The sequence below is a fragment of the Dipodomys spectabilis genome, unplaced genomic scaffold (assembly GCF_019054845.1).
Source record: "Dipodomys spectabilis isolate Male_0828 unplaced genomic scaffold, ASM1905484v1 ptg000303l, whole genome shotgun sequence".
Taxonomy (NCBI): domain Eukaryota; kingdom Metazoa; phylum Chordata; class Mammalia; order Rodentia; family Heteromyidae; genus Dipodomys; species Dipodomys spectabilis.
The window spans coordinates 2,366,565-2,377,871 of NW_024870980.1; the positions used below are offsets into that span (position 1 = coordinate 2,366,565).

At 38.3% G+C, this 11,307-nt stretch overlaps 1 non-coding gene across 1 annotated transcript; it reads left to right on the forward strand.

The window, feature by feature from the left end:
• The first annotated feature begins 477 nt into the window (after positions 1-477).
• Positions 478-542, forward strand: Trnaa-ugc. The gene has a single exon. It is a non-coding gene; the product is annotated as a tRNA-Ala (tRNA).
• Positions 543-11,307: the final 10,765 nt, after the last annotated feature.

Below are 11,307 nucleotides of genomic sequence, written 5' to 3' on the forward strand. Positions count from 1 at the left end.
CGTCTATTTTAGAAAATGTTCCATGTGCTGCTGAGAGAAAAGTGTATTCTGATGCTGCTGAGAGAAATGTTTGGTAGATGTCTGTTAAGTCTAGTTGATCTATGCAGCTGTTTATATCTGCGGTTTCTCTGTTGATATTTTGCCAAGTTGATCTATTTAGTGGGGGAGTGGTGTGTTAAAATTCCCAATAATTAATGTCTTTGGATCTATGTGGGATTTGAGGGAAAGTAGTGTTTCTTGGATAAATCTAGGAGCTCCATTGTTTTGTGAATAGATATTTAGAATTGTAATATCCTCCTGAAGGAGAAATCCCTTAATTACTATGTAGCGACATTCTTTATCTCTTCTCACGAATTTGAATTTGAAGTCTATTTTATCTGATATTAGGATTGCAACTCCCGCCTGTTTATGGGGGCCATTTGCTTGGTAGATTTTGTTCCAGCCTTATTATTGAAAATGTGTTTGTTGGGCTGGGAAGGTGGCTCAGTGGTAGAGCACTTGCCTTGCAAGCATGAGGCCCTGGGTTCGATTCCCCAGCACCACATAAGCAAAAAGAAAAGAGCCGGAAGTGGCGCTGTGGCTCAAGTGGTAGAGCGCTAGACTTGAGCTGAAGAGCTGAGGGACAGCGCCCAGGCCCAGATTTCAGGCCCCACAACCGGACCCAAAAAAAAATGTGTTTGTTTTTATGGGCAAGGTATGACTCCTGAAGGCAGCAGATAGAAGGGTCTTGTTTTTTAATACAACAAGACACTATATGTCGCTTCATTGGAGAGTTCAGTCCGTTAACGTTAAGAGATAGGACTGAGAGGTATTTGGGAGTTCCTGCCATGTTATCCACCTTCTTGGGGGCTGCAAAACTGGGTTCTTCCTGTGGTTCTTGGATTCTCAGTTTGGGTGCAGTTTCTTGGCCTTTATTGTGGTCTTGTTGGTTTTCTGTATGTAGGATATGTTCAAGAATCTTTTGTAGGGCTGCTTTGGTGGAGATGTATTGTTTCAATTTTTTTTTTGCTATCGAAGGTTTTTATTTGGCCTTCAGTTATGAAGGAGAGTTTAGCAGGGGACAGTATTGTTGGTTGATAGTTGTCTGTTTTTAGGGCATGGCATACATCATTCCAGGCTCTTCTTGCTTTGAATGTCTCTGCTGAGAAATCTGAGGTGATTCTAATTGGTTTCCCTTTATAGGTGATTAAGCTTTTCTCCTTGACAGCTTTAAGGATCTTTTCCTTGGTCTGAGTTGATCCTGTGTGGATTATAATGTGACAGTGGGATGTCCCATTCTGGTCTGTTCTATTTGGGGTTCTAAAAGCTTCTTGTATCTGAATAGGCCTATCTTTTTGTATGTTTGGGAAGTTCTCTGCTAGGATTCTGTTAAACAAATTTCCTAGACCATTAACTTCTGTTTCTAGGTGCTCCTCTACACCCATTATCCTTAGATTAGGCCTTCTGATGGTGTCTTGCAAGTGTTGGATAGATCTATCATATTTCTTGGACTTGTCTTGGATGGTTGTATGTTCTTTCTCTATAATATCAAGGCTGTCTTCAATCCCTGAGTTTCGATCTTCTGCATGGTCTAACCTGCTGTCAAGGCTTTCTACTTTGTTTTTATCTCTTTTCCTTCTAACTGGTCAGCTTTGATGGCTTCAAATTCTTTGTTGAAGCTCTGTTTTAGATCTTGTATGAATTTCTTTACTTCCTTATGTTGGTGTTCAGTGTTTATTCTCAAATCACTTAGTTGATTGGTTATGGTTTCTTTGGACTCCCATTCCTTCTGATGGGTCCAATTCAGCATTCCCTTAGTGGTCTCCCTGACTTCCTTCAGCTCTTTGTTAATAGATTCCATGAATGCCTTTAGTGGTCTTTGTGTTTTCTCTTCCTGGTATCTCACTTCCTTTATTACTCTTTGATTAGCTTCCTCCCGTTCGTGGGATTCCTGCAGTTCTTTTGAGTGTTCTCAGGTTCTCACGCCATCCCTACCTTTCTCTTTGAGTATTCTCAAGCTCCTCACACAAATCCTCTATCACTTTTTGAGTAGCTTCCTCATGCTTATGATATTCCTGTATAAACTTTTGGATTGCCTACCCTCTCTCCCTATCATGCTCATCCAGAGTCCTTTGTATGTTTTCTATCTTTTCATTTATCATGTTTGCCAGCAGTGTTTGTAGAGCTATTTGGGAACTCTCCTCTGGATTATTCATTTTCTGTTCTATCCTCTGATTATCAAGATTGGGAATTGAGATACCCGGATTTGCCATTTTTCTTGTGTTTTTCCGGCTTACTCTGTCCATTTGAGATGAAAATAGCACCAGTTTTGTGCTCGAACACTATCTTAAGGCAACCATCAACCAAAGTCTGAATTTGTACAGTCAATAGGCTACAGATACAATCTAGTTCAACAGATACAGCTATTCAACATCAAACAACTATATGTTAATGAGTTTTGAACCACAGAGAAGAATTTGGAAAACCAGAAATGATTAGGGTTAGGGACAGATGTGGGTAAAAAATAGGAATAGATTGGTTTGGGGAGGCACAGGGAGAGTTAACTAAGTCCTAATCTCAATGCAGGAAATAGGTTGGGTAGGATGAAAGTAGAGAGAGAAAAAAAGAAGAAAGAGAAAGGGAAATGAAAAGAGACCTGAAAAAAATAGAAAAATAAAAATTATTGATATAATGGAGATTTGAAAACAATCTATTTAGAGAAGAAAATGAATATATTGAGAGAAGGGGAGGGACATAGAGGAGATGTGAAAAACTTAAAAATAAAAATGCTTAAAATATTATATAGGTATATAGAGGTAGTACTGCTATTAAGGAATTTAAGTCTCAGAGGTTTTGACTTGAGTAATAAATTTGTGGATTATGTGTGTCCACAAGGGAGATAGGGTCTACCAGTTAACTACAGGTTTATCTGAGTATGTGCAGGACAAGAGTTAAGTCACATAAAGAACAACAAAAGAGAGGAAAAGGTGAAAAGGATAAGAAAGGAAGAAAAAAAGATCAGAAGTTCAGTAGAGCTAAACAAAAAACAAAAAGATAATTAAAAAAAAAATGAGAAAGAAGACAAAAGAAGAAAAAACGTACATTCACGTATCCATAAAATAAAAGTAATAAGAGGAAAAAAAATTACTGGAAAACAATTTTTTTCAAAATAGGCAAAAATTAAAGATTAATAAAGTTCTAGAAAAGAAAAATAATTTTTTTATATAAGGTACCAAGAAGAAGAAGAAGAAGAAGAAGAAGAAGAAGAAGAAGAAGAGGAAGAAGAAGAGGAAGAAGAGGAGGAAGAAGAGGAAGAAGAAGAGGAAGAAGAAGAGGAAGAAGAAGAGGAAGAAGAGGAAGAAGAGGAAGAAGAGGAAGAAGAAGAAGAAGAAGAAGAAGAAGAAGACGAAGAAGACGAAGAAGAAGAAGAAGAAGAAGAAGAAGAAGAAGAAGAAGAAGAAGAAGAAGAAGAAGAAGAAGAAGAAGAAGAAGAAGAAGAAGAAGAAGAAGAAGAAGAAGAAGAAGAAGAAGAAGAAGAAGAAGAAGAAGAAGAAGAAGAAGAAGAAGAAGAAGAAGAAGAAGAAGAAGAAGAAGAAGAAGAAGAAGAAGAAGAAGAAGAAGAAGAAGAAGAAGAAGAAGAAGAAGAAGAAGAAGAAGAAGAAGAAGAAGAAGAAGAAGTTCTTTGATTGTTTTGGATGAGGGGTGGGAAAAATCCTGTATCTCCCTTGTGTCTGTAACCAGTCTCTTGTTGGAGTCTCAGGTCTGCTTGTGGTCCTGTGGCTTGGTTGGTTTCTTAAGTCAGTTTGTTCGAACAGGCAGAAAAATGCTCTGCTTTACCCAGGATTTTGAGATCCTCCTCCCAGGTTAGTTTAATGGGAGGGTGATCTGCATTGAGAATCACTAAAGAGGGGGATGCAATGATGAGGCTAGGTTCTGGGTAGAGTTGAGGCCATTCAACAAACAGTAGCTTTTCCCTGAGGCTATTTTTTAAATACTCACAGAGCCCACCCTGGTGCCATTCTCAGAGTTTCTGTTTACTGAATTTCAATTGATCATCGAGGCTGCTAGAGAGAGGGGCAGCCTTTGGCTCTGATTACCCAGTGAAGAAAGCCACTCCTAGGGCTGGCGCCCGAGCTGGGTGACTTTTCCCTGGGTGGAGCTGAGTCTGGCAGGTCACTCTGCCATTAAGTTCTTGTGACCTGCTAAATGACTCGTTTTATTCCAAGGCCTGAGTTGGAGCTAGCAGCTCCGCCGAGCTTTGTCGGTATCCAAGATGGAGATCTCCGGTACTGGGGCGGGGAGGGGTGGCCTTCCCTCCCTCTGTTCCCTGAGAAGGAGTGAGGACGTCGGTCTTCTTCTCACGCTAAGTCTTGGTTCCTGGGTCGTCTCTGGTCTGCGATCTGCATGTTGAAGATGTCTGCTCCTTGTCAGTTCTTGCTGGTGTTGAGTAGAATCCGCCTTCCTGCTGCAACTGGCTCCTTTGTCCCAGACTCTCTGTGGCTCAGGTATGGTGCCCTGTGGTCGCCGCAGACACAGCCGGCAAGCGCTCAGATGTGTCTCCTTGCCTGGATTTTCCCTCTCTGGCCTGTCTCTCTGTTCTGTGATGTCACCATTGGTGTGATTCTCTGGCTTAGGACTGTTCACTGGAACTCTAAAACTGCTTTCTATGTGAGAGCTTGTTCAGATTCCAGCTTCTCCTCTGCCATCTTCCCAGAACTCTGATCCTAGATTTTCTGAGCCCTTTTTTCACACAGAGTTTCTAATTCCTCCCCATGCCAATCATTCTTCTGCTACTCTCATTTCTCCTTGTTTCTCAATTCAACTCCTGTGACCTTTAGTTTCATGAGAAAGAGCTGAAGAAATATGAGGATGGTCTGGTATCTGAGGTAACATCCACTCCTGTTCGGAGGATCTGGGGAAGGACCACCACCTGGGACTCATAATCAGATATTAATTGACCTCTTTGGAAATGGAGGAACTCACTCCCTCAGGCAGAATCTGTCATTCCTTGACTTTCTCTGAAGAGATTTGGTAATAGGGAACAATTCAGAGATTGAGCTTTCCCACCACTCACCACGGCCTTGACAGAATGAACAAGATCAAAATTAAAAGTGGCCTCAGTTCCCATAGGGCTAATCAAAAGCCAAAAGATCACACATTCCTCCTCATCAGGGACCTTCTGGTAGGAATAGAGTCTGGGCACAGTCTAAGATGGAGATAAAATGAGACTGGGCCTAAGGAGGACACAAAAGAATGAGCCTCTCTTTGACTACAAGTGAATTGTGTAGTAAGACATGACAACTTCCTTCATATATGAAAATTCACTAGGTGAGTTATGTCACTGCCACTTTGCAGGAGATCAGTGTCCCCAAAGGAGAAGTTGTTAAATGTTGTGACTGCCAGTTTGCTCTCTAGGCTGTTGTCTCTCCCACCCCTTCCCATGCCAGGAATGCATTACTTCTTTTAGGCACGCAACTACTTGTCCTCACTTAGGCAGGAATACTGTAAGCTATTCTTTTGCCAACCTCTTGCATTTGAGGTGGAATAAGCCCATGCACAGCTCATGCCAAGTGGTAGATTCAAGAAGGTGAGTATAAGTTCATATTTGTATTGAAAAATAATCATATTGAAAGAATTAAATGAAATTAATAACTGAGAGATTTAGGGTTTATAGCCACTAAATTTAAGTAATTATTACTAAAACATCTAGAATCATGGATTAGGAAGAGAACAGTGAAGTAGTTTCAATATAATTTGCAAAAGAAACACCATAGCCAGAACAATTAAAGGAACTATTGGCATAGTTCCTTTTACAATCTTAGGAGTGACTTTGGATTGGAGGCTTTTAGAATAATATCTAAATGAGAGGGACTTGCTTGGCACTGGTGGCTCACACCTGTAATCCTAGCTACCCTGGAGGCTGAAATCTGAATATTATGATTCAAAGAATGTCCAGACAGAAAAAGCCAGAAGTGGTGCATGCCTCAAGTGGTAGAGCACTAGCATTGAGCTCAGGGACACTGCCTAGGCCATGAGTTCAAGCTTCAGGATCAGCAATACAACGACAACAAAACAATAATGATAAAAAGAAATAAAAGAAGGACTTAAAGATATGTGATGGAATGAGGCTCTTGTGTAACTGTTTAGGGAACCTACAAGGAGACAAAATTAGGAGCCAAATAATATCTATTCATGACTAATCAAGGATGCAAAGCAAATGCCAAATTTCACTTCTCAAAAACTTGCAAACTTGGGCTGGGATGGTGGCTCAGTGGTAGAATGCTTGCCTGGTATGCATGAGGCCTTAGGTTCGATTTCTCTGTACCACATAAGCTGAAAAAGCCAGAAGTGGTGCTATGGCTCGAGTGGTAGAGCACTAACCTTGAGCTGAACAGTTGAGGGACAGGGTCCAGGCTCATAGTTCAGGCCACATGACTGGCCAAACAATAAAATTAACTAAACTAAACTAAACTTCCAAACATATCTTTTCTCATAATTGAGGAGAGGCTTCTTTTACAGGAATTCTCCTTATCTAGCTCAAGGGGATCATAACTTCAGTAGAATTTTACTGTTGAGATGTAATGTGCTTAACGGTACTGAAGCTAATCATGGCTAGGAAAGTATGGACTGACACGTTTGTTGTATTTTTCCATATAAATATATAATATTCTCAGGTATTATATGAAATATATTTTGTAATAAACAATAATTATACATTATATATAAGATATTATATATATCATAATATAACATATATATTAACAGACTTCCTAATTTTAGAGTTAGGAACAAGCAACAAATTAAAAGAAAAATGCTTGAATCTCTGAGTAATTTCTCTACAACAGGACAATTCCACGTTTCATTCTTATTACCCAGAGAGCAACATAGGAAAGCGATACCCATGGAGGTGGTTCCCTGGATTTTGGAAACTGTTATTGCATATATATATGCATGTATATGAAATATTGTTTTATACTAATGAATATATCTAAAACTATAATAACAGATAAATAAGTGAACACCTATGTGCACACACAATCACTTTCAAATATAAGAATTTCTTTTCTATGCTGCCTATTCACCTACAGAGAGAGTACATGAGTTGCCTTTGAATTGTCCTGGAAGTTCTTTATCTGGTTATTCTAGCTTCACATCCTTTGTTCTGTAAGTAGCCAGATGTTATGTGTTCAACAATAATACTTGTTACAGGCAAAAGTATGCACCCTGACACACAGAGAAACTTGGATTTCAGAAATGCCAGAAATAAGTGGGAGGTACACAGTACTTTTCAAAATTGAATAGATTACATATTTATTAGAAAGCTCGTAAGAAAAAATATTTAGTGTAGGATGAAAGACTTCAGAAAACTACAGTTTAAATTACGTATAACCGGGTGGAGGTAGCTCATGCCTGTGATATTGGCTAATCTGGAGGCTGGTATATGAGGATCACAGTTCAAAGCCAGGTTGAGAAAAGTCCCTGTGGGACGCTTATCACCAATTAATCACTGAAAACTAAAATTGATACTGTGGCTCGAAGTTGTAGAGAGCTAACCTTGAGCAAAAGACCTCAGGAGCAGTGCCCAGCCTCTGAGTTCAAATTCTGTAATAGATAATAAATAAAAATAAAAAATAAATTACAGGGCTGGGAAGTTGGCTCAGTGGTAGAGCGCTCGCCTTGCATGCTTAAGGCCCTGGGTTCGATTCCTCAGCACCACATAAGCAGAAAAAAAAGCCAGAAGTGGCGCTGTGGCTCAAGTGGTAGAGTACCAGCTTTGAGCTGAAGAGCTGAGGGACAGTACCAAGGCCAAGAGTTCAGGCCCCACGACCGGACCCAAAAAAAATAAAATAAAATAAATTACATATAATTTTTTACCAACTCTGTAAAAGGAACATAGAATATGACACATGGCAACATAAGACTTCAAGTTACAAAGTTCCAGGGCATTTCCTCACTATTGACAACTAGGAGTATTCCATATCAAGAAAAAAGATAAACGATTTATACCACATTTCAAAACATGTTATACAACGTAAATGCAATAAACCTGCATTCCACAGTCTAGTAACATCATGTAAAGAATCTGATTAACTCACTCATGAAAACCAATACTATGCAGTTAAAACATCCAATATCTCAGGTGTCAATTTAGCACGATACTTCCAATCTATGGTATCTGTTTGTATATTATCCATCCCTATCCATCTCACAATGGCAGAAAGCTCTTCCTGAGAAAGTCCAGAGAGCTGTCTACTGTGCGTGCTCAATATAGACCTGTTCCCATTCTCTATTATTTGGGCATGTGTTAGACTGAATATCTGATAACTTGGAAAAGGCACAATTTGGGACTGGCTAAATAACTTTTTCCCATTAGAACATCTAATTTCAAGGCCACTGAAAGATTAGAGATGGTGATATTCTCTTTAAAATTATGTATTCAAAGGAGACAAAGTTATTTATGCTTTGAAAGAATTGACTAAGAAGTAAAATGCATGTGATTTTTGTTAGCTCCGTAATTCTCAAAAACATAAAATGAATTCAAGTATTTAATATATACCCATATGCGTGCATATATCCATGTATGTATGTATATCCATGTATGTGCGTTCATCTCTTTTCTGTATAGCAAATGGTACAAATGAAACTGTGCAATCACTACTCAAAGGCATGAATAAACAAAGAGAATGAGCATAGAACTCATATTTAGGAATCTATGGCTAGCCAAATCTCTGAAAATCTTTTACATCAGTTTGCATGTGTCACTTAGTGCAGTATAGGGACAGTACGACAACAATTGGATACCAGTCAGAAGAAATGAGAAATGAGAGATACAAAGGGTACAATACTCTTTCTGATGGGTAAGTAGGACTTCCTGTGTGTGTGTGTGTGTGTGTGTGTGTGTGTGCATTACATTTTCTTGAATCATTTCTCTCTTGAGGGTTATCTGGGCTGATTCAGTAAGCATGGTTGTGCTGAAATATTTATTATATCCTGGTTTGTGATCTTTCAGGTAAATGCCTAGGAGTAGAGTTGCTCCATCATATGTAAGTGGCTAGTCAAAACAGGGGTGAAGGGGGAAAAGTACAAGAATGACCAGGAGAAAAGGGGGGAAGTGCAGAGGGTAATCCAGTAAATATCCTACAAAATTGAGAAGAGTGAAGGAAGAGGTGCATAGAGGAAGGATGAGAATGTTGAAAGGGTTGGCATTGATCAAGGTATATTGTACTCAGAAACTGCTTTGTTTAATAACTCCTTTGCTACTTAAAATAATAATTAAAAATTATATCCTTAAAATATTATGCAATTAGAAGCCAACCATGAGAATCTGCTCAGATCACCTCTAGGTTCTATATATATTTAGGATAAGTTTTAGAACACCACTAATGATTCATATCAACTGAAGAAAATTTAATGATTTCCAGCTATTTAAGAAAATCATTTTTGGAGATGTGGCTCAAGTGGCAGCTTGTTACCTAGTGAACAATGCTATCAAATATTGCATTCAATGTTGATCTTGAACAAAAGTAAAAACAATCAATAAAAGTCAGGCATTTTCCATGGCACTGGTAGCTCATGAGTTTAACCCTACCATTAATCAGAAGGCAGAGATCTTGGGATCTCAGTTCAGTGTCAGCTTGGATAGGAAAATCTGTGAGACTCTCATCTCCAATTCACTGCCAAAGAAATCTGGAAGTGGAATTATGGTTCAAGTGGTAGAATGCTAGCCTACAGCAAAATGTTCAGGGATAGAACCCAAACCTTGAGTCCAAGCCTTAGAATAGTGCATATACAGACACAAAGGAAGTAAGTCACTCAAGTTCTCAACCTTCCATTTCCATAATCCTAACTCTAATCCTGGTCAGAACCCTAAGATAACCTTGATGATAATAGTAACCCAATCCTAAAATTAATGGAAAATATATCCTAACAGATACTCATGGTCTTTGACATGATTTATTTGCACTTTTCTCCAAACCCTACAGATTCCCTGACTTGGACTCTGAAATCATTCCCTATTATGAATATTAACCTCAAATCTTCATATCATGAAAGCTATCATAGTTTCCACTGTTCTTAAGTTTTACTGAACTCCTCTATCCCCAAAAAGAAGTTGCAGGTTTACTTAAATTATGCTCTAGTTCCTAACCCTAACTATGTATCTAAACCTTATTAGAAACCTAACTCTAAATTTAACCCTATTGAACCCTGAATAGTATAATTAGGAAAACTCTGTAATTTTTGTTAAATTTCACACTTATTTTACTTGAAAATGTTAGCAGAAAACTCAGTTTTATCTTATAGCTTACCCTTATCTAAGCCTATGTCTAACCTGAACTAGAACAGTAACCCTAACCATAGAACTAATAGCCTTTGGATTCTAAAAGCCATAAAAATATATTAGATCTATTCATCCTAACTTTGATTCAACTCATCTCTCTAAAAATAATTTGTAGTTTTACTCATTATCTTGGCATTTTTGTAACTCTAAACTTAACTGGAATATTGAGACTAACCCTCACACTAACCATATCCTAATCTTAATATAATTAGCAGTTTCCTATTTTACATTCATCCTAATTCTAACATGACTTGTTATTCAAAGATAGTTTCAGTTTGACCCTAAACTTTCCATTGCCCTAATGCTAACACTAACCACAGCTGCAACTGAAACCTAACTTTCACCCTAATGATAGTCCAATTCTAATGTTTAAGAAAAATATTCTAGTTTTAATCAGGTTGCACTCTGGAAATGAGTTTCAGATGGCCCTGATTCCCACAAATTTTCTGACTCTTCCTCTGAAGTTTTCTTGTTCCCTAACATGAACCATTATAAAATAACTTGCCCTCAAATTCTCTTATCAGGAAAAATACTGTAGTATCCATTGATCCTACCTTTTCTTGAACCCCTGTAGCCTATAACTGTTTCAGATTTGCTTACCATCTAGTTCATTACTAGGTTAACGCTCTTAACCTAAACTGGATGGACATTCCATCAACATTTTGTTATTAGAGGATTATTCAATATTAGCTGTATGTTGATTGATAATGACTGAGCTTGACAGAAAGGTGAAGGAAAATCATCTACACTTCAATGAGGTTCTGACTAGTGTTTCAGAAAGGGTTATGAAAGCTCTCCATTAGAAATCTAGCAGCTGCGCTTCTAAAAATTCCTTGCATAGTTAGTTTCTGATAATGTCTCAATTCAAGTACTTCTCCTTGGAGTTCCATATTATTCAAGATGCTGTATTAGATCCTTTTACATTTTGCAGACAGCTCTTGGTGATGAAATTTGAGCTTTTCAAAACTGTTCTCCCAATTCCATCCACA